Raw genomic sequence first — 13969 nt, forward strand, 5'->3', positions numbered from 1 at the left:
ATGTCTCATTATTGCCCACGTGGTGGGGACGGATGAGGAAGCCACGGCACAGGGCGCTTAGCGGATGCCAGGCTATGTGTCACCTCTGCGGGGCCGTGAGAACACGTGCCTGACGCTGTAGGCGTTTACTGAACTGGGCTCCCGCATTAGCAACGGCTGGTCCCGGGCCTTGGGCTCACTTGCCGCGTGAGCCGGGGCTGAGCATTCCATCTCATCTCAACCACTGTATAGAACCGAGACTTCTGCCTAGTCACTCGGCTTTGAAAGGCATTGATTGTTGGATCAGATCACGGCTGAAAATGGTCTGACACCAGCCCTGGAGTGCGGCAGAAGCTCACTGGCCGATGGATTTCCAGCCCGATTAAGCCTGTAATCCATGACTTTCTCATCCTAATAGGGATCAGGTTCCCTTTTGCTCCAGAGCCAAGCCCCGAGGATCGGAGGGCTTATGACACGGTAAGAAGGGGAAGACTGAGAACTGGAGACATTAGTCTGTGGTTTCCCGCTCACGTCTGCTGTTGGGTGGCAGTGGCCACGCCGCCCGCCGCACACGTGGGTGAGGCGTGGGCTGCGGCCACCTGGTCCCTCTGCCTGGATCCCACAGGGCAGCCGCTCTCGGCATCTTCACCTGTCCCGGCTTCGGTTCCCACCCCTCTGGCTTACCTTGCGGAAGCTCCTCGCAGCCTGCCATCTTCGGATCCACACCTTCACCTTCCATGAGATCAGTGACAAGGGCCAAAAAGAGGCACCGGGACTTAAGTACATCCTACGACAACCACACCCAAGCTCCACCCTCCCCACCTTTCTTCCCAGTCCGCTAATCTGGTTCTGGAATCTTCTCAAACCCCTAGATTTCCCCGGATTCTGTCAATTACCTAATATTTATTGAGCCTGGACTCACCTTATAACTCAAACCAGCCCCATTGGCATCTCCTGGGATTTTCTTAAAATGCAGAATCTTGGTCCACTCCAGACCTTCTGAGTCTGAATTCAAATTTTAAAAAGACACCAGGGAGACTGAGGAATGCAGCGGTGCATCTGTGGGTCTCCATGTCTCAGGGCCACCAGGATCACCTGGAGGGCTTGGGCTGGAGTGGGGCCTGAGCACTGACGTCCCCAACAGGTGCCCACGTGCTGGTGCTCTGCAGTGGGGACTGGGAATGTACGTGTCCCTGGTAAGTCTGGCCCTATGTCAGTAGGTAGCTTGCAGGGACTTACTACATATTCTTTAGTGGCTAGTATATGCCTGGCATTGTTCTAAGCACCTGCAGATGCTGAGTTATTTAATTCACTCAACAATCTTCTTATTTTATAGATGAGGAAACTCACTGTTTTTTATTAGACAAGCAAAGTAATGAGGAGGAAAGGAGTAGAACAAAGAGTTCAATCTATATCTGACTGTGAACACCAGCTGGCTTTGGACCAGCTGGAAACTGAGTTTTTTAAAAAGAGAGTTTAATTGGTTTTGCCAATGTCCCACAACTAGTACTCCAGGCAGGAGGCAGGCGCAGTGTCTCACACCTGTGATCCTAGTACTCTGGGAGGCCAAGGTGGGTGGATTGTTTGAGCTCAGGAGTTCAAAAGCAGCCTGAGCAAGAGCGAGACCCCTGTCTCTACTAATAAAAATAGAAAGAAATTAGCTGGACAACTAGAAATATACAGAAAAAATTAGCTGGGCATGGCGGTGGGTGCATGCCGGTCATCCCAGCTACTCAGGAGGCTGAGGCAGGAGGATTGCTTGAGCCCAGGAGTCTGAGGTTGCTGTGAGCTAGGCTGACGCCACGGCACTCTAGCCTGGGCAACAGAGCAAGACTCTGTCTCAAAACAACGACAACAATAAGCCTGTTGGTGTAGTTAGTCTTCCTCGTGGCCAGCATCCCCCCTTCTACAAAATGGGTTGTGCTTTTCTTCATTCTGTTCCATGGAAGAGCTACAGGAAGCTGTTTGCTTCTTCGGAGTGTTTTCCCACAGTGTAGACCTCATGAACCAGATCCTGCAGGAAGGTGGCGCCGCGTTTGCCTAGAGATTGGGGTAACGGTGGCACCTGGGGAAGCAGTTCACTCCGTACTGATCTTGCCGTAAGCAAGCCTGTCACAGCTCATCGAGGGACTTGAAGTTCAGGTATCCACATGTAATGCTGTACATTGTTTCACAGTCCTCAGCATGTCACCCGAAGCCCCAGTCAGCTCACTAACAGTACCCTTGAAGATATGGGAACAGTGAAGAAGCTGTAACACCCTTTTTCTGGACCACGAAGCTGCCAGCTTTTCTGGCCACCTTGTCCCTTCGAATCTCAGTTCAGTACATCTGCCTGCGTTCCTGTGACAGTGGCTACTAGCCTTTGCACAGGCAGGCTTCTTCCTTGCCTTTTGTGTTTTTAATTTTTTATTTAGAAAAATAATTTTTTTCCTAATGTCCAAGGGCAGAAAAATGAAAAAAAAAAAAAAAAAAAGAGAGTGAGAAAAAGGCTAGAGTGAGTGCCGTGGCATCAGCCTAGCTCACAGCAACCTCAAACTCCTGGGCTCAAGCGATCCTCCTGCCTCAGCCTCCCGAGTCGCTGGGACTACAGGCACGCCCCACCATGCCCAGCTAATTTTTTGTATATGTATTTTTCAGTTTTCAATTAATTTCTTTTTTTTTTTATGATATTCAAATGAAGAAATTTTTAATTGGTACTGATAACAGTATCTTTTTGATTAAAAACGAGACAAATCTTTTTTTGTGTCATTTAAGGTTTCCTTTGAATCTGCATGCCTAGATTATCTATTTAAATAATAATTTTAAAACGTATATATAGGGACAAGCCATACAACTGCATCAACTGGGTCCTAGATCCTCTTTCCCCAAGGGTAGCCAGTAATTTCTTTCTATTTTTAGTAGAGATGGGGTCTCGCTCAGGCTGGTTTTGAACTCCTGACCTTAAGCGATCCGCCTGCCTTGGCCTCCCAGAGTGCTAGGATTACAGACGTGAGCCACTGTGCCCGGCCTTTTCTATTAATATTTATAGTAGAGACGGGGTCTCATTCTTGCTCAGGCTGGTTTCGAACTCCTGACCTCGAGCAATCCACCCGCCTCAGCCTGCCAGAGTGCTAGGTTACAGGCGTGAGCCACCGCGCCCGGCCAATGCTTCATTTCATATTAACTGTATATCTGTTTGTTCACGTGTTGATGTGCAGGCTAGGGCAGGAGGAATGGGGAGTACCTGCTTAAGGGGCTTCATTTTGTTTTTTTTTGTTTTTTTATATTGAGTCCTTGACACTGAATGGGCTTCATTTTGGATTGATGACAACATTTTGGAACTACTTAGAGGTGGTGGTGGTTGCACAATATTGTGAATATACTAAATACCATTGAATTGCTCATTTTAAAATGGTTAATTTTATGTTATGGGTAAAAACAAACCATGGAAACACTAAGAAGTGTCAAAGTTTGGTTATCAGAGGTACAAAGACCTGCTTTTCCTCAAGCTGCTACCATCAGCCCGGTCCAAGGTGTTAAATGCACATTTCTCTCTTTGGGCACAATTTTTTCCTGTATTTTGAGGTTGAAGACATGACCAGCTACTGTAGGGTCACCTCAGAACAGCTATAAGTGCTATAGAAACATTTTTCTGTTAAGAAAAAAAATCTCTTCGTTCCAAGTCTTTCTCCAGATAGCTGATGATGTCTTTTCCCTTTTGGGAGTCCTTGTCATTTTAATGAACTGTTCTCAGAAGTGCTCACGGGCCTCTGAAAGAGCACGGGTCAAGGATAAGGCATCATCCAAGGGGAGAAAAAGAGATCTGGCACAGTAAAATTTACAAGTCTTAGCGGCCGTATTCAACCTTGACAGTATATTATCATTCTCATGGGAGTTACAGAAAATGCCTGGAGCTCCATGGTAGGGTCAGTGAACTTAAAATCTCTGTAGGTGGGGCCCAGGTATTTTAGGATTTGTAAGAAATCTTTCTAGTCCAGGAGGTAGGTAGGGTTAGACACTGCCAGCTCTTGTCAACATTTTGAGGGGGATTGAATTAGCTTCCCAAGGAGTTCTTGACCTTGGAGCTAACACTGCCTGCCCAGACCAGCCCAGTAAGGAGCTGGCCACCACTCCCAAAATGTCACGGGGCTTACTACTACTTAGTGTCTCAGTCACAATCTGTGATCTTACAATATCTCTAAAAGCTTTCAGTCTCCTCCCCATCCTTACCTGTAAGCCACTTCCCCATGCCTGCGGGAGTCAGTGGCTCCATTATCCCGCAGGTACTATCTGGTCTTTGACTAATCTTGAGCCTCTCACCGCAGACTGCCTGCGGACACGATTTTCCTTGCCAGGAGAAGGGGCGGCGCGTGCATCTGCATCCCGTGCATCGCGTGCATCTGCATCCCGCTGCGGGGTGGGGTGTGCAGCCGCCTCACTGTGCTTTGGCGCTGAACCCTGGCCCGTGTTCACCCTCCTTCTTAAATCCAGATCCTTTGAGCCACCTGCAGTGAGGCGGTTCCCACTGCGGGCTCAGACCAGTGGCTCTTTGCCAGAGGACATGTGGCTGCTCAGCAGACATTTGGCAGTGTCTGGAGACGTGTTTGGTTGTCACAACCGGGGAGGCAGCTCATGCTAGTGGCATCTAGTGAATAGAAGACAGGGATGTCTGGGAGGCCGAGGCGGGCGGATTGCTCGAGGTCACGAGTTCGAAACCAGCCTGAGCAAGAGTGAGACCCCGTCTCTACTATAAATAGAAAGAAATTAATTGGCCAACTAATATATAGGGAAAAAATTAGCCGGGCATGGTGGCGCATGCCTGTAGTCCCAGCTACTCGGGAGGCTGAGGCAAGAGGATTGCTTGAGCCCAGGAGTTTGAGGTTGCTGTGAGCTAGGCTGACGCCACGGCACTCACTCTAGCCTGGACAACAAAGCGAGACTCTGTCTCAAAAAAGAAAACAACAAAAAAAAAAGAAGGTGGGGATGAATGAAGCTAAACATTGACTGTCTCCAAAAAAGAAACAAAAACAAAAGCAACAAAAGCCGAGATAAAGTCACCACCTTCATAGAAGGTTTCCTCCCTCCCCTAGTGGGAGCTCTAATGATAAATTAGTAAACAGACAGACATATTTTTAGGCAGTGATGAGTGATGAAGACAATTAAGTGTGATAAAGTGACCTAGAGCACCTGATTGGCAGAGGAGTTCCTGATGTACATACGATGTGCTAATCTCTCCCAAATAATTCGAACCCAAAGGACCACTTGAGGCAGGTAGATTTGGAAAGTCTCCTGCAGGTCATTTGCTGGGCGACACAAAGGCTGCCCATCTGTAGGGCAGAGGAATTTGTAGGACAGAGGAAGGGCAGAGGAATTCTTCCAATTGTCGGGAATTTACTTGGGTGGGGCAATGAGCTAACCGCAAACCTTTGCTTCTGGCCATTGCTTGCTTGCTACACCGCTGTATGGGGAATTATGGGATGAGGTCATTGAAGCACGGGCGACTGGCCCATCAGGCAATAGAGGGCAACCAACCCGCCAATTATTTCAAAAGGCAACAGTGGGCAACCAATCATTTTAAAGGTCTACGCATGGATCATGCGTAGTCGGCTTGTGCGCAGCTTGTGTACCCTGGGGATAAAAGGCATGCCGTTGTTCCCGTAGGGGTCCTTGCCTGCGAGAGTGGCCACTGCGCTGGTGCTCTGGGGCTTGCACCCTGGCTAGCCAGAAAATAAACCTCCTCTTGTGTGATTGCATCCTCGATGTCTCTGCTTTTCTGTCCGGTGGGGCTGTGGAAGGTCGGTCCCTAACACATCCTGAGCAGGACCCAGGGCAGGCTGGCCGTAGATTCCAGCGCTTCCAGTGGCGGCTAGCGGTGTCTGTGGTCATGGACAGTGCTCTCAAGAGCCTGTGTCAAGCCTCTTTTATAGAGTCACGTTGCAATGCTGGAGTTCTGGAGCAAGGCCATGCCTTCTGCAGCAGAGACCCCCTCCCTGTCGTAAAGCAGTTCCTGGCACGCTACAGAGCCCGGACACACAGGGGACATCTAAAACCGGGACCACACACTTGGGGGCCTGGCTACTCGGGAGGCTGAGACGAGGATTACATGAGGCCGGGCGCTGTGGCTCACGCCTGTAATCCTAGCTCTTGGGAGGCCGAGGCGGGCGGATTGCTCAAGGTCAGGAGTTCAAAACCAGCCTGAGTGAGACCCTGTCTCTACCAAAAATAGAAATAAATTAATTGACCAACTAAAAATATATATACAAAAAAAAATTAGCCGAGCATGGTGGCGCATGCCTGTAGTCCCAGTTACTTGGGAGGCTGAGGCAGAAGGATCGCTGAGCCCTGGAGATTGAGGTTGCTGTGAGCTAGGCTGACGCCACGGCACTCACTCTAGCCTGGGCGACAAAGTGAGACTCTGTCTCAAAAAAAAAAAAAAAAAAAAAAAAGCAAGCAAGAAAGAAAAAAACCAACATTCCATTAGCCAAATGTAGTGTCACGTGCCTGTAGTCCCAGCTACTCCAGAGGCTGAAGTGGGAGGATCTCTTGAAGCCCAGGAATTCAAAGCTGCAGTGAGCCATGATGTCGCTGTAGTCCAAGATGGTGACAGAGCAAGACTCTGTCTCTCTAGGAAAAGAAAAGAACATTCCAGAACTGCAGGAAGTCAATGCCTTTGGAAGAAGCCCTCAGTCAATGAGGGGTGAAATTTGGCACGTTTGTGCCCCAGCCTCCCATCTTTCTGGCAGGAGATTAAGTGAGGTGTCACATGCAATCTCAGTAGGTTCCCAAGGCAGCACGTGCTTGTTGCCCACCTCCTGGACTTCAATAACTTGTCCTTTTACAGGATATTGGGTTCCTTCCCTTCCTGGACTTACTCTTCCTGCTGCCTCCCTCTGACTTTTAGGATCACTTTCCAAATAAACCTCTGGAACTCAAGCCTTTGTGTGAGGCCCTGCCTTGGGGACCTCAAGTTTAGGCAGTGTCATTTTGGTAAACGTAATGGGGAAGAGATGCAAGACATGGAAACAATATGACAGTAACATCTCCGTTCCCCTAAAAAGACAATTACAAGGATAAAATAGAATACAAAAGACCCAGAGACGGAAAATGGAAAGAAATGAGTTAGTATAATTGCCTTTTCCATCCATTTCTTTTGCCTTCATTATTCATGTAGCCTGTTTATGGAGAAAATAAAGGAGAACTGAGATGGTAATAAAAATAATTACAAGCAAGGGGGTGGGGATGGAATTAAAAACTCTAAAGGAGCGTGAAAAGATACATGAGTCTGTCCCAGAGGATCTTTTGTGGAGTTCAGTAGGGTTACTCTGCAGTTTGGGTCAGGAAGAACCAGGGTTAGGGTTGTCCCTGGCCCTGATCTCAAGCTATTTTATTTATTTTATTTTAAAAAATTTATTGTAGATATTGAAGGTGTAAAACATGATTTTTTTTTTTTTTTTTTTTTTTTTTGAGACAGAGTCTCACTCTGTTGCCCAGGTTAGAGTGCCGTGGCGTCAGCCTAGCTCACAGCAACCTCAAACTCCTGGGCTCAAGCGATCCTCCTGCCTCAGCCTCCCAAGTAGCTGGGACTACAGGCATGAGCCACCATGCCCGGCTAATTTTTTCTATATATTTTTAGTTGTCCAATTAATTTCTTTCTATTTATAGTAGAGACGGGTCTCGCTCTTGCTCAGGCTGGTTTCGAACTCCTGACCTCGAGCAATCTGCCTGCCTTGGCCTCCCAGAGAGCTAGGGTTACAGGTGTGAGCCACTGCGCCCAGGCCCTAAAAGGTTTTTGGTCCTTAGAGACCCTGAGGAAAATTCCTGGGATGGGGTTAAAAGTGCATCTGATAGACCCAAAGGGGGGATGAGGTCTTCATTCAAAAGCGCTTGGCAGTTGGAAACACTGGCGGAACAGTTACAAGGAAGGGACAGAGCACACGACTGGCGCGTCCTAGGAGCGTCTCTGGCGTTCTGATTCTGTTACCTGTGTCTCATAATAGGACACAGGTTTTCCACCATCACCCCGTATACGCACATCCTATAACTAAAACCTTGTACAGTGCACTTTGATATTTCCTAACCTATTTTTGTCTACTCCGTTTTTTTTTTTATCTGATTAAAAGTAATAGGGGGGTGGGGGGCATGGGCAATATGTAGCTTTAACACTTGTACCCCCATAATACGCTAAAATAAAAATAAAAAAAAATTGGAAAAAAAACTAATACACTGCTTTTATGATCCACTAATTTGTCATTTTCTGTATTTGCAAAACACTGCTGACATGGGGGAAAGACAGTCTTTTCAATACATTGAGCTGAGACAAGTGAATATCCATATAAGAAAAAAAAAGATGTTTGCCCTCCACTTCATGCTGTGTAAACATAAGATTCAGTCTAGAGGGGTGTAGATTTAAATATGAAAGGTAGAAATATAAAGCGTATAGAAGAGCTTTATAACTTCAGTCTAGGGAAAAATACCTCTTTAAAAAGAATGGGGCCGGGTGCTGTGGCTCACGCCTGTAATCCTAGCTCTTGGGAGGCCGAGGCGGGCGGATTGCTCGAGGTCAGGAGTTCGAAACCAGCCTGAGCAAGAGCGAGACCCCGTCTCTACTATAAATAGAAAGAAATTAATTGGCCAACTGATATATATATAAAAAATTAGCCGGGCATGGTGGCACATGCCTGTAGTCCCAGCTACTCGGGAGGCTGAGGCAGAAGGATCACTCAAGCCCAGGAGTTTGAGGTTGCTGTGAGCTAGGCTGACGCCACAGCACTCTCTCTAGCCTGGACAACAAAGTGAGACTCTGTCTCAAAAAAAAAAAAAAATAAATAAAATAAAATAAAATAAAATAAAATAAAATAAAATAAAATAAAATAAAATAAAAAGAATGGAAAAATACCATAAAAGAGAAGATTGAAACATTTTATTATATTAAAATTAAGGATTTATATTAATCAGAAGACTCTAAGAAAAGATTCCCCGTAGCATAATGGCAGACACCTAAATCTGAATCTCTGTATCTGTCCTCTAAAACTGGACAGGACAACAGAAGAACAAAGGAAATTACCCACTGCACGTGTTGGAGCAGGAAACCCAGGTACCACAGGACAAAGAGACAGTCACTGAGGCTGAAATCATCAAAAGGAGTTTTATTGACTAGCTCGAGCTAGGGCCGAGTCTCAGAGCGCCAACGCAGTGGCCTCTATTGTGACAAGGACCCCCCTTGGGTTACAGGTATCCCTTAAGTAGTTTTCTCCCTCCTCCTCCTGCAGTCTTCTTCAGCAGTTTATTTCATCCCTTTTCTGGTTGGCTCTGGTTGGTTCCTCTCACCAGCTGATTGGTTCTGGCATTAGGGCTTTTCCTCTGCATTTTATTTCAGCATTTGTTTGGCCCCTCTCCCGGTCCCGCCCCGGGGCTTTTCAACCTCTTACCAGGAAATGACCTGCGGTTACCGCCTTTTGAGGCCCAGCCTCCGCTGAAGCCTGTCATGGCTTCACTTAAGCTATCTATTGTAAGCAAGCAAGCTGTTAGCTCTGAGTTTTTCTCATAATTTCCATTTCTTACACACGTGACAACAGCATCACAAATTTTCTTAACCCTACTTAATCCCAGGCACAAAAATCAAATACAAATGAATTGCACATTTAAAATCAGAGGGTAGGCCGGGCTCGGTGGCTCACGCCTGTAATCCTAGCACTCTGGGAGGCCGAGGCGGGCGGATTGCTCAAGGTCAGGAGTTCGAAACCAGCCTGAGCAAGAGCGAGACCCCATCTCTACTATAAATAGAAAGAAATTAATTGGCCAACTAATATATATAGAAAAAAAAATTAGCCGGGCATGGTGGTGCATGTCTGTAGTCCCAGCTACTCGGGAGGCTGAGGCAGGAGGATTGCTTGAGCCCAGGAGTTTGAGGTTGCTGTGAGCTAGGCTGACACCATGGCACTCACTCTAGCCTGGGCAACAATGCGAGACTCTGTCTCAAAAAAAAAAAAAAATGTAAAATAAAATCAGAGGGTATACCCCACAGAATCTTATCACAATACATACGTACATACATAAATAATAAAATCAGAGGGTAAAACAATTTTTTAAAAAGACAATGTAGAAGAATATTTTTATGATCTGAGAGTAGGCTAAGATTTACTAAACAGGACACAAAACTTACAATGAAGAAAAAAGTCATTATTAGACTATGTAAAAATTGAGGACTTATTTTTTTCCCCTCTCTATTTTTTAAGATATTCTACTGTTTTGAGATTTAATGTTTTTATTTTTATTCATTTATTTATTTTGAGATAGGGTCTCATTCTGTTTCCCGGGACTCTGTTGCCCCAGCTAGAGTGCAACGTAGTCATTACAGCTCACAGCACCTCAAACTCCTGGGCTCAAGCGATCCTCCTACCTCAGCCTCCCGAATAGCTGGGACTACAGGCATGCGCCACCAGGCCTGGGTAATTTTTTTATATTTTGTAGAGACACGGTCTTGCTCTTCCTCAGGCTGGTCTTGAACTCCTGACCTCAAGTGATCCTCCCACCTTAGTCTCCTAAAGTGTTACGATGACAGGCGTGAGCCCCTGTACTCTTCCAGGACTTCTTTTTTTTTTTTTTTTTTTTTTTTTTTTGAGACAGAGTCTCGCTTGTTGACCAGGCTAGAATGAGTGCCGTGGCGTCAGCCTAGCTCACAGCAACCTCAAACTCCTGGGCTCAAGCGATCCTCCTGCCTCAGCCTCCCGAGTAGCTGGGACTATAGGCATGCACCACCACACCCGGGTAATTTTTCTTAATTTTTGTAGAAGTGGGGTCTCACCCTTGCTCAGGCTGGTCTTGAACTCCTGACCTCAAGCAATCCTCCCACCTCAGCCTCCTAGAGCGCTAGGATTATATATGTGAGCCATTGCGCCGGTACTTTAAGATACATTAAAAACACAAGAGTTTGACAGACAGTTTGAGAGCTTGGGCTGTGGCAGGCTAGTGTTGGGGTGCAGAAAATAGTAGTGCAAATTGAGGGCCCCGTAAGCAAAGGCTCCCTTCTGCCCTCCTGTCTCCCTCAGGGTGGCTATAGAAGCTATTATAGAATCCCTGTTCCCCACGGTCGTTCATAGAAACCAGAACCTCTTTTCCACAAACCCAGCCATGTTACTTTAACTTTTCCCCAACTCTCTGTGTAAAAACTGGCAATAAAGAAGTTCTCACAGCTACCATGTTTGACTGTAGCTCATAGGCCCCCCTTCCAGAGCCTTCTGCCCCATACCCGGAAGGGAGGAATGCTGCACAGAGGGACCAGGAAGAATCTAGACAGACAGGCCTGGCTGGGCTTCCCCACTCAGTCTGCAGCAGTGGATCATGCCCTTTCCCCCTTTCTGTCCAATCATATTTCTACACGACTGTCCATAATTTGTTGAACCTAAGCATAAAAATCACGAGTTTCCCTGTATCTTTGGATTTCCATGCTGAAGGCTCCCATGTCAGGTAAAACTGTGATTCAGTGAGTCTTTTGCCTTTCTCCTGTGAAGCTGGCTTTTTCCAGTTGACTTTCTGGGAACCCTCAGAGGGCAAAAGGGGGCCGGGCGCGGTGGCTCGCACCTGCAATCCTAGCACTGTGGGAGGCCGAGGTGGGAGGATTGCTTGAGGCCAGGAGATTGAGACCAGCCTGAGCAAGGCAAGAGTGACACCTTGTCTCTACTAAAAACAGAAAAAGTTAGCCAGGCATTGTGGCGCGCACCTGTAGTCCCAGCTACTCGGGAGGCTGAGGCAAGAGGATGGCTTGAGCCCAGGAATTTGAGGTTGCTGTGAGGCAGGCTGAAAGAAAAAGAAAAAGGGCGAAGGGAAATTTCCCCTTGGCCTCCACACGCCTCCCTGGCTTATAGGCTGTGACAGGGCCACAGGGAAGCTCTGGCTGCCAGAGGGCCTTGGCCCGGTAGCCTTGGCGCTAATCTCCAAAGCCTTGCTCCCAGGGCCGGCATTGCCCTCTGGTGTGGGCCACCTCACCTGTCACCCGGATCTCCACTGTGGTAGTCAAGCCCACGTCTCCAGAGAGCCACCGGCATAAAGGTACGCCTCAGACTTTAATTAGACTTTGCTCTCCTCATAATCCTGCTTCCAGCCTAATTGAGCCACAAGACTTTAATAATTCTTACCATGGGCCAGGCGCGGTGGCTCACGCCTGCAATCCTAGCCCTCTGGGAGGCCGAGGTGGGAGGCTCATTTGAACTCAGGAGTTCAAGACCAGCCTGAGGAATAGCAAGATCCGATCTCTACCAAAAAGAGAAAAAATTAGCCGGGCATGGTGGCGCATGCCTGTAGTCCCAGCTACTCCGGAGGCTGAGGCAGGAGGATCGCTTGAGCCCAGGAGTTTGAGGTTGCTGTGAGCTAGGGTGACGCCACGGCACTCACTCTAGCCTGGGTGACAGAGTGAGACTCTGTCTCAAAAAAAAGAAAGAAAGAAAAGAAATGGAGTCTCATTGTTGCCCAGTCTTGTCTCAAACTCCTGAACTTAAGTGATTCTCCTATCTCAGCCTCCTCACTGGGAGTGAGCCATCGCACCCAGCAGTGTTTTATAGTTTTGATTGTAGAGATCTTTCACTTTGTTGGTTAAATTTATTTCTGGGTTTTATTTTTGGTAGCTATTGTAAATGGGATCGCTTTCTTGATTTCTTTTTCGAATTGTTAATATTTGTGTCTAGAAAAGCTACTGATTTTTTGAATGTTGATTTGTAAAAAGTTTATTTTAGTTTTTTAAATTGAAAAATAATAATTGTACATATTCATGGTGTACATAATGATGTTTCTGTATGTATGATGCACAGTGATCAGATCAGGGAAATTAGTATATCCATCATCTCAGACATTATGTTGGGAATATTCAACATCCTCCTTCTAGCTATTTCAAACGACATAATATATTGTTAACTATAGTCATCCTACAGTGGTATAGAACACTAGAATTTCTCCTACCTACCTGTAATTTTGTATCCTTTAAAGAAATCTCTCCTTATCCTCTCTTCCCCTGTTTTTCCCAGCCTCCAGCATACTCTACTTTTTACCTCTATGACATCAACTTTCTTTTAGCTTGAACATATGAATGAGAACATGTGGTGTTTAACTTATTGTTTCTGGCTTATTTCAGTTAACACAATGTCCTCCAGTTCCATTCATGAATGGATGGATGAATCCATTGATCCCTGAATGACAGGATTCCATTCTTTTTCGTGACTGCATAGTATTCCACTATGTATATAATATTATATACCACATTTTCTTTTACCTGTTCTCTGTTTCTGGACACCAAGGTTGATTCCATAGTTGGGCCATTATAAACAGTGCTGCAGTAAACATGGGGGAGCAGATGTCTCTTCAGTATGATTGCCTTTACTTTGTATAAATTGTCAGTAGGAGGGATGTGGGTCATGTGGTAGTTCTATTTGTAGTTTTGGGGGGTTTTGTTCTCCGTAGCAACCGTACTAGTTGCGTTCCCACTAACAGTGTGTAAGAGTCCACTTTTCTGAGCATCGTTGCCAGCATTTGCTATTTTTCGTCTTCTGATAATATCCATCCTATTTAGGGCGAGATGCTGTCTCACTGTGGTTTTGACTTGCATTTTCCTGATGATTAGTAATGTTGAGCATTTTTTCATATACTTTTTGGTCATTTGTAAGAAATGTTGGTTCAGATCATTTCTTCATTTATTATTTATTTATTTATTTATTTATTTTGAGACAGAGTCTCACTCTGTTGCCCAGACTAGAGTGCTGTGGCGTCAGCCTAGCTCACAGCAACCTCAAACTCCTGGGCTCAAGCAATCCTCCTGCCTCAGCCTCCCGAGTAGCTGGGACTGCTGGCATGCGCCACCACGCCCAGTTAATTTTTTATATTTTCAGTTGACCAGCCAAATTTCTTCTATTTTTCAGTAGAGATAGGGTCTGACTCTTGTTCAGGCTAGTCTCAACCTTCTGAGCTTAAGTGATCCTCCTGCCTCCACCTCCCAGAGTACCAGGATCACAGGTGTGAGCCCTCA

This window comes from Microcebus murinus, chromosome 32 (genome assembly GCF_040939455.1).
Source record: "Microcebus murinus isolate Inina chromosome 32, M.murinus_Inina_mat1.0, whole genome shotgun sequence".
In the NCBI taxonomy this organism is placed as follows: domain Eukaryota; kingdom Metazoa; phylum Chordata; class Mammalia; order Primates; family Cheirogaleidae; genus Microcebus; species Microcebus murinus.